The following is a 19,283-nucleotide window of genomic DNA, read 5'->3' on the forward strand; positions in this document are numbered from 1 at the left end:
GCCTGCCACAATGCTGGCTACTTTTTTTTTTTCTGTTTTTAGTAGACACAGGGTCTCGCTCTTGCTCTCAAACTCCTGAGCTTAGGTGATCCACCTGCCTCAGCCTCCCAAAGTGCTAGGATTACAAGTGCGAGCCACCACACCTGGCTAATATAAAATATTTTGACCTGAGTAAAATGAGTGATTTTTTTTTAACTTGCAAAAAGATGTGCATTTTTTTATGTTTAAGAGATTTTTCTATTTGCACGTCTTAAATTCCCCCTTTTATTCTCTCTCATGAGCGTTTCCACGAGATTTCCATATACTGCACTGTCTTTCACAGCTTCTGACTACTGTTTAAACACAGCGAAGCTTTAAAGTTTAAAGCAAAGCTCCTATAAAACGTTGTCTTCCCTCCACGCTGCCTCATCTCATTTGGCTTACTAAGGAGAGGTCAAGGCCTCCAACATTTCATGGGCTCTGCTCTTGTCACCAATGGCCCAGACCTTGCCAGATGCAAAGCTCTCTTCTTGCTGGACCTCTGGGTTGCATGCAGTCTCCCCAAATTTATGTCTCCCTACAACCTGGGAATGTGACCTTGAAAGAAAATGGATCTTTGCAGATGTAATTAATGTGAGGATCTCAAGATAATGTCATCTTTCAATAAAGGACTCTAAATCTGATGCCAAGTCCTCATAACAGAAAAGATAATGTGAAATGGAGTCAGAGATTAGAATGATGTGTCTACCTGGAGCGTCCAGAAGCCAGGACAGAGGCCTAGAATGAGTTCCCCCTCCAGGCCTCTACAAGTAACCAACCCACCAACCCTGCCAACACCTCGATTTTGGAATTATGGTCCAGTCTCAATAATACCTTTCCCACTCTGTCTCACTCTTTAGACTTATGCCAAACCTAATTTGTCTTCATAGCACTTACCACTACCTAACATTCCACATACTTACTGGCTTTTCTGTCTATTGCCTGACTGTTCCATAGAATGTAAGTTTCATAAAAGCAGGAACTTTGTTTTATGTTATTATCTGCCCAGTGTAGGGCCCAGCACAAAGAAGACACTCAATAAATGGTTACTAAATTATTTAGTGAATTAATATGAGTAACCTTTTGAACAGTATGACTTTCCCCCAGGCTATCTTTTGTCTTGGTCTTGTTTACAGTGTGTACACATGTATGATTGCATATGTGTACCATGTTTTATCATGGAACAATTTTAGATTTATCATTTTTTTTTTTTAATATGGAACGCTTCACGAATTTGCGTGTCATCCTTGCGCAGGGGCCATGCTAATCTTCTCTGTATCGTTCCAATTTTAGTATATGTGCTGCCGAAGCGAGCACAGATTTATCAGTTTTAAATGATCTTGTATCATACTTTAAAAGACCTCCCCAGGCCAAGATGATTTCTAAATATTTTCCTGTAGTATTTAAATGTTTTTTCTTTTTAACATTTAACTTTTTAAATATATCTGGAAATTATTTTGGCATAAAGTATGAAACAGAGATTAACCTTTTCTGATATTAAATTGTGACCAGTGCTTGTTTTCTTTTCTTTTCGTTTTGTTTTGTTCACATGATATACCTTTGCCAACCCTTCTATTTTAAAACCTGCTGGATAATTTTGTATTGGTTGTGATTCTTGTACACAACATAACAGCATCTTATGTGTGTCATATACAACATGAAATTAGGGTTTGCATTTCTCTTCTAATAGTCTAGCCCATTTTCCCTTTACCTGTGTGTTGGATATGTTTGGAGTTGGTTTCTATCCTACTTTTATAGCTTACATCTCTGCTTCAAACTCTTATTTTGTAAGCACAAATAATTGTTTTTTAAATTGATAAGGACAAATTTGGTCACGATTTTCATCTACCCCATGCCAATATTTTTTGCTAAGTGTTTTTCATCTTTAACATGTTTTTTCCAGTCTTTCCTCCTTTTTGTCATGTCTTTGTCCAGACGGTTTCTCAACCTAGGCACTATTAAGTCATTTGGGCTCTTACACTTCTTTGTTGGGGAAGGTTATCCTGTGTATTGTAAGGATGTTCACAGCTTCCCTACACTCTACCCAGCAGATATATCGTCCACCACAGCTATGACAACTGAAAGTGCCTCCAGACATTGTCAAATATTCCCTGAGGGACAAAGTCACTTCTGCTTTAGAACCACTGGTAGAAATCATGTGTTCCTTCCTTTCAGTTACTCATCTGTGCAAGAGAAAAACTTTTCTGGTTTGGGGATGAGCCCACACTCCAATGAAGCAAAAATTTTCCTTAATGCACAGGGCCGGCGAATAAATGGATTCCTGTAAACCTGACAGTTCCCCAGCTGCTTGGGCTTGGCAGTGGGTAAGCGACTCATGGTGCAGCCTCTCTCCTCCATCTGCCTCACTAACAGCAGCCACAATGATCTTCTGAAGACCTACACCTGGCCACATGCTCACCTACCTAAAACCCTTCAAAGATGAAGCTCAAGCTCCCTGTTATGGGAATCTCTTTGTGTAGCATAGTAAAACTCTTCAGCCAGCTTGCCACCTCTCCACCTTCATAGTTGATTACATGTGCATTCCTATCCCGCCTTCCTCTCCCTCCGTTCAGCCCTACCAAAATCCTAGCCTCCCGTGAGCACTCAAGGTTGAGTGAAACCTTGGTGCCTTTGCTCACACTGCTTCCCATCTCCCACTCTCTTCCTTACCTGCTGGCTTTCAAGCTTCAGCCCAGGAATGACCTCTTCTTACAAGCTTTCTCAATTGGCCACACTCTGCCTTGAGCCAGGACACACACTTGATGAACAGATGGATGTATGGATTTGTGAATGATTTGTTTTTCTTATTGATGTCATTCTAGCCAGTAGTTTGGCTTATTAGAAAATGAATGTATGAATGGATACCACCTCCAAGTTGTATCATAATTGAGATAAATGGGGAATAACAATTGTACTTAATGAGAAAAATCTGGAAAAATAACTTCTTTGCATTTAACAGTCACCTGACTAACAATTACAGCTAACACTCATTAACTGTACTACATACCAGGTGTATTAGTGATCTTTTATTGCATAAAAAATTATCTCCAATTTTTTTCACACTTCACAACCACAAACATGGGTTATTGCAGTTTCACTGGGTCAGGAATTCAAGACAGAATTAGCTGGGTGCTTCTGGCTCAGGGTTTCTCATGAAATTGCAGTCAAGATGTTGGCTGGGGTTGAGGAGGTTAAACTAAATGGCTCTCAACAACTCAAATTCCCCTGCACTCTGTGATCCATTGACCAGCCCTGAAATCCTGAGTTTCTGGCAGAAACCCTGGTTCCTGGTTTGTGCCTGGAGGGAAAGTTGAGATTTATTGTGTTTCTCTAGTGCCCTCTTGTGGTCATTACTCATATTGCTACAGTTCCAAGAAAAAGATGAAATTCACAAAGTATTTACAGAAAAAGCTAATTACAGTACTAGTACTGTACTTTGAACAGTGTTTACTAGGAGCAGTGGGAAATACCCATTAGTAATTTTAACAGTGTTTACTAGGAGCAGTGGGAAATACACATTAATGCAGTTTGTCTTTGGAAGGTTTAGCCTTACTATCAGGGAAATACTCTACCTCAAAAGTGTATTATATTATGTGGCAGCATATGGTACAGAGCTCAATGAGAGATATATATAACCTTGCTCCCTACACATATCACTTTCACCACCACCACCATCACTGCCACTATCACTGCCACTGCCACCATTACAACCATCATCACCATGACCATCATCACCACCAACAACACTATCAGCAACACCATCACTACCACCACCACCATCATCACCATCACCACCACCACCATCACTATCACCACCACCACCATCACTATCACCACCACCATCACCATGACCACCAACTGCCTTATCCTCACTACCCACTAGCAGCAAGAAGTGCCAACATCCTCACTCCCACCCCATCCTGACCTCATCCATGAGTACTGCCAACAGTACCCCAAATATGGCACTTTATGACAATGTAGAGTTTTAAAATGAAAATTAATAGAATCAACAGAAAATGGAATATATTATCTTAAAACCTAATATTTGTACAGAGCTTTTCATTTTATAAGACCTTTCACAAATATTTTAGTGTTGAAACTTTGTAATAGCCTTAAGAAGTAAAGCAAGTGCTATTATCATCCTTTTACTTACTTTGACTTTGAGATATTTCATACAGAAAAGTACAAAAAGTAATATAACAAACACCCACATATCTGCCACCCAGAACTAACAAATTGTCATATAACAGATTTAAAAAAGAAAAAGGGAATACCCTACAGGAAGTCCCTTTGTACCCCTCCCTTTCCCATTTCCCATCTTCCTTTCCCAGAAGTAATCTCCTTTTACAACTTGTGTACAATCTCTGTTTTTATTATTTTACTATAAATAATACAAACATACATTTTTCCCCATAAACTATACAAAATAATGTTTTCTATATATTTTTAGTGATATACAAATAGTATTATACTGGAACATTTTGCAACTTTTTTCACTCAGTATGTTTTCAGTATTATTTCATGTTTCTGCATAGGGAGCTATTCCATTTATTTCCACTGTTATAAAGTATTCCCACATATAAGCATACCATATTTTGTTTACTCACTCCCCTGTCAATGGACATTTGAGTTATAATCTAGAGTTTTATTACCATACACAAAGCTGCAGTGAATATCATTATGGATGTCCCTTAATGCCACATTTTATTACAAATGAGGAAACTGGCCTTTAGAGGGAAGAAACCACATAATTTTCTCCTCCTCACATAGTTCCCAGGTGTCAGAAACAGGATTTCATCACTACTAAACTGCTGTGTACTCCAGGCATCTTCTGTGCATCCCTGCTGATGCTGAGGTATGACCAATAGCTCATAAAAAAGATCACACTGTAAAATGTACCTAATGTTGACAAAATGATGATTCTAGATAGAACAAAATTTGAATTTTTTAAAGAAGCCTAGGTTGAAAGAGTTGGATGGCTGGCTCGGTGCCTGTAACCCAAGTGGCTAGGGCGTCAGCCACATACACTGGAGCTGGAGGGTTCAAATCCAGTCCGGGCCTGCCAAACAACAATGACAACTACAACCAAAAACAAAAACAAAAAAAATAGCTGGGCGTTGTGGTGGGCACCTGGAGGCTGAGGCAAGAGAATCACTTGAGCCCAAGAGTTTGGGATTGCTATGAGCTGTGACATCATGGCACTCTACCCAGGGCAACAGATTGAGACTCTGTCTAAAAAAAAAAAAAAAAGTTGGATGGCATTTATCTAAGACCATCTGTTATGGAATGAACTGTATCTCAGAATATGACTGCATTTGGAGATAAGGCCTGTAGTGGTGTCATTAGTGTGGACCCTAATCCAATAGGACTGGTGTTCTTGTATGAAGAGGAGATTAGGGCATAGACAGGCACAGAGAAAAGACCATGTGAGGTCACAAGGAGAAGACAGCCACCTACAGGCCAAGAAGAAAGGCTTCAGGAGAAACCAACCCAGCCACACTCTGATCACTGGCTTCCAGGCTCTTGAACTGTAGGAGAACTCATTTCTATTATTTAAGCCACCCAATCTCTGCACAGTAAGATTTGCTGTGCATCAGCAGCACTTTCAGTACCTGTCAGAACTTCCAGAAACCACTGAACAGAATATGCTTTGTTTTCTTGTTGTTCCCGTAACCAATGTTGGGCATCAAGTCTGGCCCTTGAATCTTCTCTGAACCCTGTTGTCAGTACCTCTGGGTTTCCACCAGTTGTGCTTAACTTTGACATATCAGTCTGGTGCCAGATAAACTTCTTGGTCCTCTTTTTGATGATTTTCAGCTTCACAAGGGGTCTGAGGGTGGCCATGATGCTGAATAGAATATGGCTGCCACCTCCGTAGGTAGTGCCAAGGAAGAGCCCCAGTTGTATCTTTTAATGGATAAAAAGTTTACTCATCACCTGCCTCTTTTATGATGGTTTCTTTCCTTTCCTGGCTTGGTAGAGTTTTTTCCAGGTAGCTTATTCAAGGATTCATGGGTTCTCTCTTCCCTGAATTCCTTCCAGTTTTAGAATGGCCTTTGTACCTGAATGACAAGTCAGCAGTTCATCATTTCCCTTGGTCTACACTCTCTTTCCCTAGGTTCCTTGTAGACACTATTCTGCTGTCTTATCCCAGTCATGTGACTTACTCCTCTGGTAAATTACCTGCTTTTAGAGGGGAGGGTTCTTGTTGTTGTTTGTTTGTCTGCTTGTTTAGTAATAGCAACCACAGCTCAGTTTAGCCTTGACCTCAGTTTAGCCTTGACCTCAGCTCAAGAGATCCTCCCTCCTTAGTCTGCTGAGTAGCTGGGACTATAGGCACATGCCACCATGCCTGGCTAATTTTTTTTTTTTTTTGGATGAGGTCTTGCTATGTTGCCCAGGCTGGTTTTGAACTTTTGGCCTCAAGCAAATCCTCCCACCTTGACCTTCTAGAGTGCTGGGATCACAGGAGTTATCCATGGTATTTGGCCTTTGTCTTTGTTGTTTTTGGAAGTAACATCAATGTTGACTTTCTTTATCTTTACTGGAAATGCAGTAACTACACCAATATATACCTATGTTATTCATTCTGCTTAAACTTTTCCTGAAATGTAAGATACCTTTCTAGACTGAGGATATAAGTCTTCCTTTAGTTTTTATGTCTTTGAATCTGCTGTTGTTCTATTTTCTTCTTCTTGAACACCAAATATCTGTGTGATGGATATCCTTTGTTGGACAAATCTCTGAGGCTTTCCCTAGTAACTTTCATCTCTTTGTTCCTTTTCTATTTTATTGGGTATAGTTCTTTCAAGCCTTTCTTTCATGTTCTTACCTGTAATCCCAGCACTACTTGTTCTCACTTTGGCATCTTCAAGTTGACTATCATTTCTGTAATGGTTTTTTTCTCTTCCACATATTCCCTGAGATTTGATAGCTCCATCTCATCTCTTTTGGTGTATTTTAAACTCTTCTACAATTTCTTATAACCCTTTCCAAAGTCTTGTTGCCTTTTTTTTCCTCTTATAAAGATGATGGAAAAAAATATTTGCACTGTTCAGCCTCCTAGAGTAATTCTCCTGAAATACATTCTCCTGTATACTTTGTTTGCTGCTTTGCTCTTATCCTTGTCCAAATTGTCAGCCATCCTTTTGTCACCCAGATCACGATTTGCTGAGTCATGGTGCACCACCAGGAGAAGGTGGGTGGTAGGGAGCTGAAAGAGTCAGGTGGGCTCTCTCCTGTGCTTTCTCATCAGCTTTCCTGAAGGTTAGGTCTACAAAGCCCCCACATCCCTTCTTCACCTGCCACATCTCCTGGGTACCTGCCTAAAATGCTTCCCCTCCAACATCACTGGCCCTGCCACTCTGAGATGGTCACCCCTGATGCTCATATTGTCCCTGCTGTCACCATTGCAAGCTCTATTGATTGGCCATTCAGGACCAAATCTCCTTTTAGAAAGGTCTTAAGTTTCTAGAACTGTCCTAGGCCTCTCCCTCTCTCTGGTTCAAATATCATCACCTTTGATGGTCACTCCCTATAGCTAGCTTGTGACCATGGCTTTTCTTACTCTTATGTGCTTGCACTGATTTTAAGGAAACAGGGAGAAGGGGATCTTGCTTCTCACATCAGAAATCCAAGATAATTATTTTTAGAAAAGTTACTATTAAGCTACTTGTGCTACAAGAGTTTACTATTCTCTGTGAGACTATTCCGGATTTATAATAATGATACCAAACCACAGATGTTTAGGAGGATATATTTTCTCCAATTTCTTAGAACCAAGGTAAATGTATATACATTAAACAAATCAGTTTCTATTCAAACCATGTTTGAAGAAGCTTTCCAAGTAGGACTCCGTTTTACTTATTTTGAAAATGTTATATTGCCAGTCGGGGCCCTTTCCTACCAATTCCCATTCTTACAGTAGATTTAAGCAAAGGGCATGTGAGCCTCAGTAACCAAGAGGCTGTGGTGATCAAAGGCAGCTGGGCACTACTGTTTCCTGTGCACTGTTGAAAGCACAAAAGGGACACACAGAAGATGTAAATGGACTTATCAAGTTCTTGAGTAATTTCTCCAGGATGTGATAGAAAGTATGAAAGTAGTTACTGGTGAAGAAGCTGTATGTGAAGATTATTTTCTCCTCCAGTTGAATATTGGACTAAGAAACACAAACCTGCAGAAGGAAAACAGCATAAAACTACACTGGCATCTCCACAGATGTAATGGCTAGGTAGTTTTGATGGTATAAAAATGCTTATGCTTTGAGTTACATTAAGACAAGATGCTTGCTTTCCACATAACCCAGAAGTTGCAGTTTATAGGTCAGTCATGAACAGACAGGAGTTAAGGGCAGCCTAATCTCACTGCCACCAGAGCTGGAAAAACAGGTTCACCCCAAACTTGCTCCACAGCCTGTCATTCAATGGTTAGATTTCGCTTGCCTGTGAGTTTGGCCAAGACTGTTCTGTTAGCATTCTTATAATGTTGCCTAAATAAACATCACAGCGGAATATCTAGTATATCTGGTCTCCAGTCTATCTGCTCCAAGTAAAGTTCTAGTACCTATGTACCTGGCTTTTGGCTCTCCAGAGATGACTATCCTAGAACACAGAGAGTTTAAAGACTGTCATCACCCAACCAATAGAGAATGCAGGAATAGGAGGTATCCAAATGTCAAAACCCAGAGAATGGAAATCAACCAGGAGGGAACACAGGGCAGTCAGTGGCATTCATCCCAGTGCAGACTGGAATAAAGTGGCTATGGACTTTACCTCAGACATGTTTTTCCTCTCTGGCCAAAAAGGGGAAAGTTTTTGGAAATGAGACTTTTATTTATTTATTTTTTTTGGTGGGGGGGGGAAGCTATTTACTGAGCACAGGATAGTACAAAAAATGAAAATTCTCTTGTGAGAAACTGCAGGAACACAGAACACCAGGTTTGCTGGGCAAAGGGGTTAGTACTCAGTTGTTTGGGGGAAGAGGAGGTATATTCCCAGGACCTTCAGAGGGGAGTGGAGGTCTCAGTATTAGAGGCATGGGAGTTGGAGGGTGTGCCCTGGGATTTGAGGGGTGTACCTCAGGGGGCTGAGGGTGGACCCCAGTAGCTGGAGGATGGACACCAGGAGCTGAGGGGTGGACCCCCAGGGGCTGAGGGTGGATCCCCGGGGTTGGGGGGTGGACCCTCAGGATCTGGGGGTGAACTGCAGTAGTTGATAGATGTACTCCAGGGGCCTGGGGATGAACCCCAGCTGATGGAGGAGGGTAGACTCCTGGGGCCAGTGGGTGGACCCTGTAACTGGGGGATGGACCCTGGGAGCTGGAAGGTGGACCCCAGATGCTAGTGGGTGGACCACTGGTGCTGAGGGGTGGACCCCAGGTGGGGATGTCCTGGGGGGCATGAAGGGTAGGGGCAGGCCTCCAGGCAGGGGTAGTGGCAAAGACTCAGGCAACCCATTCATCAGCACGGGTGGAGGCCACTTCACCCCAGGAGGCCCAGCAGGAAGGCTGGGTAGAGCTGGGGGCTTCTCCATCTTAAAGTGGAACTGGAGGAAAAATTGCTTGGTTTCCCTGTTCCAGTGAGTCCAAAACTTACCTTCAGACTTGTCAATCTCTCTGCTAGGTACCTTGAAGGCGATGGTCTCATAGGGCTCTATGGCCATTAGCAAATATTGCCAGCACCATTCGGGGAGCTTGATTCTCTGCTCATAGGCAGACATGAATTGGTGGCAGGGCATGGTGCCCTCAGCAATCTCAGGGTAGTTGATCTGGAAGAGAAGGTTCTGCTGGCCCATCTCTGAGTCCCTCTGCTTAGTCACTTTGTAGCCTGGGCGGCCAATCTTCACAAACTTCTTCACCTCCACCTTGACCTTCTCAGACACAGGTTGGGCAGGGGCCTCATTCACCTCCTTGGCTGCTCGCTGGGCCAAGTTGGTTTGGTGCTTCTTTCCTTGGGTATGTGCAAGATAGCTTCCCTCACTGTTGTGAAGCATCGGGCAGAGTTTGCATTCATATGAACCCAGGTGGTTTTTCATAATACGGGTCCTTGTTGATGTTGATGGTTTCCAAACCTGAAACTCTGGAAATGAGAAAATTAAATTGCTAGACTTCATGAATGTCTCATGCCATACAATATTAAAGTGCAGACTGCAACACCATAAATACTAGATTAAACTGCCTTTGTTGAGAATCTCACCCAAATGCATGCCAGGAGAAAGATACAAGATCTGACAATTTGTGAACTTGCCACCATGTGCTTATGCTGGCAGCACTGTACAAACACTTTGGTAAGGTTCCACAACCTTGGTGTATCAGTGTCTCACAGCTGTGTTCATGTCTACATGTGGCAATGTCTTGCTGAGTGGCATTCATTATTGTTGTTGTGTGTTTTTGTGTGCCATCACGAGAATGTCAGAGCTTGAATTAAAGCAATGAATAAACATTAAATTTCTTGTTGAATTTGGCAAGAGAAGAAGTGAAATTGGGAATGTGTTATTTCAAGTTTATGGAGATAACGTTATGAAGAAAATGGCAGTGTACAAATGGATTCAACGGTTTCCTGAGGGGACAGAAAGAGGCAATAATGAAAAGAGGTCAGGACAGCAAGTAATGAGTAGAACTAACAAAAACATTGCAAAAATTTGTCATATTGTGTATCAAAATTATTGGCTGACTGATAGAAATATAGCAGACCAAGTAAACATCTAAAGAGAAACAGGAAAATCTTAACTGAAAATCGTGGCAGTAGAAAGTTTTGTGCAAAATGGTCCTGGAAGCGCTCACAATGAATACTGCCTGTGAGTGAGTTTTTAGCTAGTAAGCAAATAACTGTATTGGAATACCCACTCTAGTCACCTGATCTAACCCCCAGTGAATTTTTTTCACCTGAGATAAAATAAATATTGAAAGAAAGATATTTTGATGACATTTAGAACATCGAGGATAATAAAGCAACAGCTCTGATGGCTATTCAGAAAGAGGTCTAAAATTGCTTTGAAGGGTGGACTAGGTGCTGACATCAGTGCACAGCTTCCCAAGGGGAGTACATCACAAGTGACCATAGTGATACTCAGCAATGAGATATGTAGCACTTTTTCTAGGATGAGTTCATAAACTTAATTATCAGGCCTCTTCACATAAATCCATGGGAAATCACAACCAGATCCCCAGGCCTGGAAAGCGGCACTATGAGACTCTTACAGCTCAGTGATAAATAAGGATGGGCTTGCAGGTTTTAACTTGCCCCAACATACCAGCCTAGCTTCTCAGAGGCCAATGTATTCCTGATCACAATAAACTATTGAACTATTACTGTCTATATTTGTGCATGACAATTGAAAGCCATCCTTAAAAGAAAAACCAACCCTTTAAATGTCTTAGAGGATGGAAAATTCTGGTAAATTGATAGCTTGAATGTACCTCAACTCCTCTCCACTCCCCTTTCTAACTCATCCAATCACTAAACTGAAAATTTTGCACTGGCCAGTCTTGCATGAGGGAAGTGAGACCTCACAATGTCTGAGGGTTCTGGCAGCAATTATGCAGGATTTTCTTCTGAGCCTGATGAACAATTCTGTCTGTTGCTCTATGTACTTTCATACTGTTTTAAACTGCATCCATCCATGATAGTGATAATTACCTGCTCAATAGCTCATTTCATTAGTTCCTTTAACATCACTATGTAGTATTACTGTTTAGTAAGCTAATTTACCTTGAATTCTATTTTAGCAGGTCCTATGACTACTACCTGATTTTTCATTTGGTTAATGTTTTCCTAGAAAATGTTTTTTTCATCTTTTATTTTCAATGTTTGTGTGTGTTTTATTTTCAATATTCATCTTTTTATTTTCAATGTTTGTGCATGTTTCTTCCCTTAAAGAAAACATATTATTGGATCTTATACATTTATCTCATTTGAGAGTCTTTGCCATTTAATTGGTTATGTTCGTTGTAATTGTTCTTTTATTAGAATTATACACATATATTTCTACCATTTGGTTTCCTATTTTTATTTATTATGCTGTCTTTTTTGCTTCTTTTAAGTATTTCATATTTTTTTATTAATTTCAAAATTATTTATTCTAATTTTGTTCTTATGGTTGAAGAACCATGTGAACTTACTTTGCTTGCTCTTAAATGTAGGTCAAATCCACATTTACTTGCTCCTATTCATTCCTTAAACTCTCAGTTTTTCCTAACTGAGACAAGTACTTTAAACTATCTTTATACCCTTGGGATATCCTACCCCATTGGTACACTTTGTTGACCTTACTCAGAATGGTAGTTTGGGGTTGTCATGTATTTTCTTACTTCCTTTTCTCTCATCCTAGATTTTTAAGACAACAATGAACATTATTAAGATACAAGGTAACTGCTAGTTCTCATATTTCTAAAGAAGTCTCCTCAATTTATTTCTCTTCTCCAATCACCTCCTTCCCCCACCTCCTCCATACCTCCTCTGTAGTGTTTGGGAAGAGTTGTAAGGTGTATTCTGCAGCTGTTGGGTGAAGTATTATGTAAATTTGATCCATAAATTTGATCCATGTAGCAGTTTAAATCCAATGTTTCTTTGTTTATTTTCTGTCTAGATAATCTGTCCAATGCTGAAAGTAGGTGTTGAAGTCCCTAACAATTATTGTATTGTAGTCTATCTTTCTCTTTACATGTAATATTTGTTTTATATATTGGTGCTTTGGTGTTGGATGCATATATGTTTCAAGTGTTATGGTCTTTTGTTGGGTGCATATATATTACAGTTGTTAGTCTTTTGCTAAATTGCTCCCTTTATTATATAATGTCCTTCTTTGTCTCTTTCTACAACTTCTGACTTGAAGTATGTTTTGTCTAATATAAGTATATCTATTCCTGCTTGATTTTGGTTTTTCTTTGTGTGGAATATCTTTTCCATCCCTTCACTTTTGGTCTTATCTGTGTCTTTATGGGTGAGGTGAGTTTCCTATAGATAGCATATATTTGGTTCTTTGGGGTTCCCCCTTGCCCTCCAATAGTCTATATCTTTTAAATGGTGGATTTAATCTATTTGCTTTCAGGATTATTATTGATAGGTGAAGATTTACTCTTTTCATTTGTTGATTGTTTTCTTGTTTTGTATATACTTTTTTCTTCCTCTTTTGTTGTTTATTTTTGTGGTTGGGTGGTTTCATGCAGTTATAAGGTTTTACTCCTTTCTCTTTCTCCTTTGTGTACCAGCTCTACAAGTGAGTTTTATATTAATAGTTCCCCATTTTTTCATGATAGTGCTTGCTATCTTTTTCCTTCCAGATGTAAATAAGGCTCCCTTGAGCATTTCTTGTAAGGCTGGTCTAGTGGTGATGAATTCCCTTAGATTTTTCTTGTTTGCAAAAGATTTTATTTCCCTTTAATTTCTGAAGTATAGCTTTGCTGGGTATAATATTCTTGGATGAAAAAGTGTTTTTCTTTTCTTTTCTTTTTTTTCTTTCAGTACTTTAAATATATTACCCATTCTCTCCTGGAGGTTTTTACTGATAAATCCACAGTTAGTCTAATGAGGTTTCCCTTATGTGTGACTTTCTTCTTTTAGAATTCTTTGTCTTTTGACAATTTACTTATAATATGCCTTAGAGAGGACCTGCTTGGGTTTGATCTGTTTAGGCTTTTCTGAGTTTCCTGGATCTGTACATGTATCTCTTTCCCAAGACTTAAGACTTAGTTGAAAACTATTATTTTGTTAAATATGTCTAAATAGATCATCTACTTCTTTTCCATTCTCTTCTCTTTCCAGATTACCCATACATAAGATGAATATTTATTCACTTAATGACATCTCATAAGTCGTGTAGGTGTTCTTCATTCTTTTTTAATCTTTTGTCTTTTTCTTTTCTTTTCTTTCTTTTCTTCATTGTTTGTTTGTTTGCCTGTGTTATTTCAAAACACTTGACTTCAAGTTCAGAAATTTCTTCTTCTACTTGGTCTAGTCTGTTGTCAAAATTCTTGATTGAATTTTTTTTCATTCATCAAATTCTTCAGCTGCAGGAGTTCTATTTGGCTCTATTTATGATATGTGTTTGTTGAAATTCTCATTTATCATCATAAAAGATTTTCCTAATTTCATTGTTTATATATATTTTCTTGTATCTCACTGAGTTTCCTTTAAATTATTAAAGAATTGAATTCTTTATGAGGGCTCACTCCAAAGGTGGCTCTGGTCTCAAGATGGCACTATCCTGCAACAGCTTGGCTCACAGTCTGGGTGGGAAGAGGGGTGTGCATGCCTTGTGCTCCTCAACTGGAGCAGTGCAGCTGTTTGAATATCTGGCAGCTCTTCAAACTGGGCTCAAGACTTATGAGGACCATGAGTTTCTCCTACAGAAAGGACTAGGTATTTGTGGTGGCACTCATGGTCAGTGGACTCTTCTGCTCGCTTTTTGCCTACAATTGGAAGTTCTTCCTGTCTCCAGGTCAATCTAATCCAGGTAAGGGAGATAAGGCTGCACAGGCTGGGTACCTCTGCATTTTCCTCCTAGGTTTCCCATCACCAGAGGTGCCTCTCCACTCCTCTGCTGCACTCTAGTGCTCTCCCTCCTGTACTCTGGGCACATCTCAGCTGTTTATTCATCACCTTTGTCCTGTCTTGTGAGAAAGTCAAGCACCAGGCACTTCTAGACAGCCACCTTGCTGCCACACTATCAACATTCTACTTCATATTTTTCATGTGAAATATTTCCACTTCATTTTTATGACTTCTTTTTACTTCAAGTTAATATGAGGGTACAAATGATTAGGTTCCATCTTTTGCATTTTTCAGGCAAAGTCCAAGTTGTGGTTGAGCCCTCAACCAAGGGTGCTATATACCTTTATCAGGTGAGAGCACATCAATCCCCCTCCTTTCTCTTCTTCCCTCCACTTGAATTTAATTATGTGTTTCTTTCATGCAGGCATGTAGTTGTTTGTTGCAGTTGTTTGTTGTTTGGTTTCATATTAGTATTGAGTACATTGAATACTTGCTTTTCCATTCTTGTGATACTTTACTAAAGAGAATGTTCTTCAACTCTATCACTTGTTATAGGAAAATATTATTAAAATCTTCTCTTTTAGAGTATACTTATGTTATTTAAGAATGGTAGTCAACATTCCAATCATTGATTCTGCTTCCAAGTTTATATGTTAACTGTTTTTTGTTTCTTTTCTGGTATCCTCAAAGGGGTGGGGAACCTGTGGCCTTCTGATATCAAGATTGTTCTTTTTGTTAAGCACTAAAGAAGACAAGAAAAGCTTCATCTTTCTCTGTTGCACCCCTTTTAGTAAAAAGATTTGTTATGTAAAATTTAAATTTAATCAAAACGCTTAAGGACTGGGAAGACCAAAGTTTCTTTAAGTGGACAACCTGAATGGGATCTAGTTGTTTGGGGCTGTGAGTTGTGTTCCCCATAGGGTGCAGTGATGTGTACTGAGAAGGACTAAAGGCCAGACTGTGACTGATGTCTCTTCTGAGTTTAAGGAAATAGGAGGGAGTGATCCCCAGAACAGAGAATACCTACTTGTGAATATTTGGAAACTTTATTAAAAGTTCACATTAAACTCTTAGATAGAACAACTTTGAAATAAGACAGTGGCCTTTGTTTTCAATCCATCACCCCTGGGCATTAGGGTGGAGAGGAGAAGGAGGACTGGAAATCCTGTGTTCATCAAATGCACACTCACCTAACAGGGCCTTTGATCTGCCTGATACAGCTCCATACAGATACCTGCAGCTTGGGCTATGTCCCTGAATTCATGGCAAAGGGGAAGGCACATTTTACTTTCTGCACCTATGTCTCCCGTATGCTGGAAGCAACACATAGGAGACACAGGCTCAGAATATAAATGTTCTTCCTCAAACCTGACTTCTTAGTACTGGCCAGGGGTGTCTGTCCTTGACTATAGCACCCTCCTGCCCTTCTCCACACCTTTGTTCCAGAGCTCACAGCTCTGTGTACAGACATTCCTCAGATGCAACCTTCTCTCTTGCTTCTGTGGTTTCTCCAGGCCTAATCTGGAGGATAGTCATGTTACCAGGTCACCGCCTGAAGATGGCATAGGGTCTTTGTACTCTTACCCTCCCCCCAACACACACACATATGCATGTATATATACACACATACACACACTCCACCGTTCTAAAGCTTCCAGCTACATGTCCCCCAGGTTCAGTATAAACCCAGCACATTTTTGAGTGTTGGCTATGAGCATGGATAAACCAAAGGTCATTTCTCAGGTGCAGCCAACCCAAGCTTTACATCTGTGTAAAGCCCAGTTGCCTTGCATGGAAGTCGGGGGAAAAGGATAAGTTTTAGTTAACAGTTAATATTTTAATTGCCTGAAAGATGACTTCATAAATTTAAAGTGAAAATGTGGCTTTTAATTTTTAACAATTTTATACTTTCTCCTTCAAGGAAAATGATATGAGAAGACAGATTATCATCTGAGGGTTGCTTGATGATCCTAGAAGAAAAGCTATAACCTTTTCCTATATCACACAAGCCACCTGGCTCCCTTGTGCCTCTTTACTTTTCCAATGGACAAAGTTAGCAAGAAAGCTGTTTTTTAAAAAATCAATAATGAATCATATTCCAAGAGAAAGTAACATACATTGACTGATATTCACTAGAGAGCTTAAGCAGTAAGAACTTCATTTTCTATGAGTGGAACATCTCCAACAGTTTATATACCATTTAGGAGTTTATAACGGTATTTATTTTTATAGCTTTTAGAATTCTTACACAAGCTCCCAAACACAAAGGAAAAATATGGCCATTAGCTGGGTGCTGACACCCTAACCCCAAATAAGCAACTACTTTTTATTTTGAAAGGCTCGTGATCAGATAAAATGAACTATCTCTCAAACAAGTATAGCACATAACACAAACTCTAGTGAAAAGCACATAAAAATTGTTGAGTTTCCAGTTGCAGCAAGGAATAGCATGAATGTCTGACTATAAATTCTCATAGGTGGACTTAGTCAAAACCCTCCCAGGTACCATTACATCTGGTTTATTTATTAGTGTTTTGTTTGGCAAGTGAGTACACAGCAGGAGATTAGCATTTGCTTTCAGCCAGGCATGTTCACATACAGAATCAAACAGCAGGGCCGAGAGAAAGTCACTGAGTGCACAGAACTTCATGCTCTAGAGATCCACCTACACACTGAGAAGAACATCCAGCCTTTTCCCAGAGTTGCCCATCTTGGGGTTAATTATATAGGTGTTTGCATTTTTGTTCTAATTTTCTTTCCTAGTGTTTTAGTTTATTTGGGATGCATTCACAGAAAAACCACAGTCTGGGCTAGGTGCAGGGGTGGGGGCCTGTAGTCCCAGCTACTCAGGAGGCTGCTTGAGGATTGCTTGAGTCCAGGAGTGCAACACCAGCTGGGTCATATAGTAAGTTGTCATCTTTAAGAAGGAAAATGCACCATGGTCTAGGTGACTTGAAAACATCAGAAGTTTCTCTTTCACAATTCTGGAGGCTGGGGTGTCCAAGATTAAGGCACCAGCAGATTCATTGTTTAGTGGGGTCCTACCTTCTGGATCATGGATGGGTGTCTCCTTATTGCTTCCTCATGTATCAGAAGGAGCAAAGGATATCCCTTAGCCCTCTCATATGAAAGCCCCAAACCTATTTTGGAGGGCTCTAGCCTCATGACCTCATCACTTCCTAAAGGTCCCACCTCCTGACCCCATAACCTTTGGGGGGAGTAAATCCACAAATAAATTGAGAGGGAGAGGGTCTATTCAATCTATAGCATCTATAATTTTCAACAGTTGATTCTTTCTTCCTTCTTCCCTCCTTTCTATTTCAAGTTGAGGACAGTTTAATGGAGGGGCTATTTAAAAGGTAGGGCAGGGGTAAGAGAAGCAACAATAAAAGACTGAAGTGAAGTCCCAAGACTAGCAATAGCTAAAAGACTTTTCCACTCCAGGCCTGAAGAGGCCAGGCAATGAGCCTCTGTGGAACCAGGAACAGCTGGTCGTACTGTTAATTAAAATGGAATCAAGGCCACTGCCTAGGTGGTAGGACAGCTCAGCAGTCCCTTCAGAAGTTGTGAAAAAAAGTTTTAATAAAAAAGTACACATTTCTAGACATCCTCCAGGCCATCTGAGTCTTAGTTTTGTCTTTGAGCTATTTTTGCAACTGTGTTTTCTCCACATAGCACTTCCTTTGGAGTTACTGATGCTAGCCTGGCTCCATGTCTTTAAGCTATTTTACAATTCTGTATAAATATGTCAGTTCTTTGGATTCTCTTTTGAACCACTATGACATCTGCCTGGTTCCCTCACTGGTTAATGAGTAAAAGACAATCTTTAGTACATGTTCATTTTGTATCTGTACGAGACTTTTGATTATACCCTCTCTTGGAAAATTATCTTTTAACAAAGAAAATGTCCTTTTAACAAACCAAATGTCCTTGTGGTTATCCAGTAGAGAGTGTCCTGCAGCAAGGCTGCCTGGACGAGCATTGAAGCTCTTTCAGACACAGGCATTTTACTGGCAGACGGACAGCACAAGGCACTCATAAGCAGCACCACTCACCAACTCAGTCTCTGGCGCCATGGCCAGCTGGCACATCCAGATTCACAATTACCTTATGGGGGATCTTGTAACAGAAGCTCCGCTGTCTTTCTTGAAATCTATAGTGTGGAGCACACCGTACTCCAAAATCTCTTAATAATTCACCACAACTTCAGTAATAGTTGGAGCTCCTCTTTTTCCTGAGGAACTCTCAATTTCCTATGCAAGCTAGTACAAGTGTCTCCAAATCCCAAAGGTCAGTAGCATCCAGGCTTCGAATTCAAATGGATTTTACTGAGGAAAGTGAATCCTAATTCCACTCATCAGTGATACATAAGCCTCAAGTCCCTGTCCCTGCCCAGTAAAAATGCTCCCTGCATCCCTTCTACAGATGAACAAACAAAGGTTCAGAGAAGTTCAGTATCTTGACCAAGATGACACAATTAGAACATAGATCCAGATTCAAATCCATCAGGGTCAGACCTGACCTAATCCTCTTTCTACTCAAATACCGGTGCTGCTCCTTTTTTTCACCAAGGCATCCAGATGTCAGGGGGATCACATCAGGGAATCTGGATGCAGAGGAAAGCAGCATCTTCTACTTCTTTTTCTTGACTGTCTTCTAAGAGAACTTGAAACACTCTAAAGCCATTTATAGCTGACATCTAAAACTTTATGTGAATTTAAATAAAAAGGAGGTATTTTCTGGCATGTGTTAAACATTAATTTTTTCAAAGTTA

At 40.1% G+C, this 19,283-nt stretch overlaps 1 non-coding gene and 1 pseudogene across 1 annotated transcript; both read right to left on the reverse strand.

Annotated features, from left to right (window-relative positions):
• Window positions 1-1,228: 1,228 nt before the first annotated feature.
• LOC128589336 (U6 spliceosomal RNA) lies at window positions 1,229-1,335 on the reverse strand. The gene has a single exon (XR_008380930.1). It is a non-coding gene; the product is annotated as a U6 spliceosomal RNA (small nuclear RNA).
• Window positions 1,336-8,982: 7,647 nt separating this feature from the next.
• Window positions 8,983-18,585, reverse strand: LOC128588824 (splicing factor 3A subunit 2-like; annotated as a pseudogene).
• Window positions 18,586-19,283: the final 698 nt, after the last annotated feature.

The sequence above is a fragment of the Nycticebus coucang genome, chromosome 6 (assembly GCF_027406575.1).
Source record: "Nycticebus coucang isolate mNycCou1 chromosome 6, mNycCou1.pri, whole genome shotgun sequence".
NCBI classification, from domain to species: Eukaryota; Metazoa; Chordata; class Mammalia; order Primates; family Lorisidae; genus Nycticebus; species Nycticebus coucang.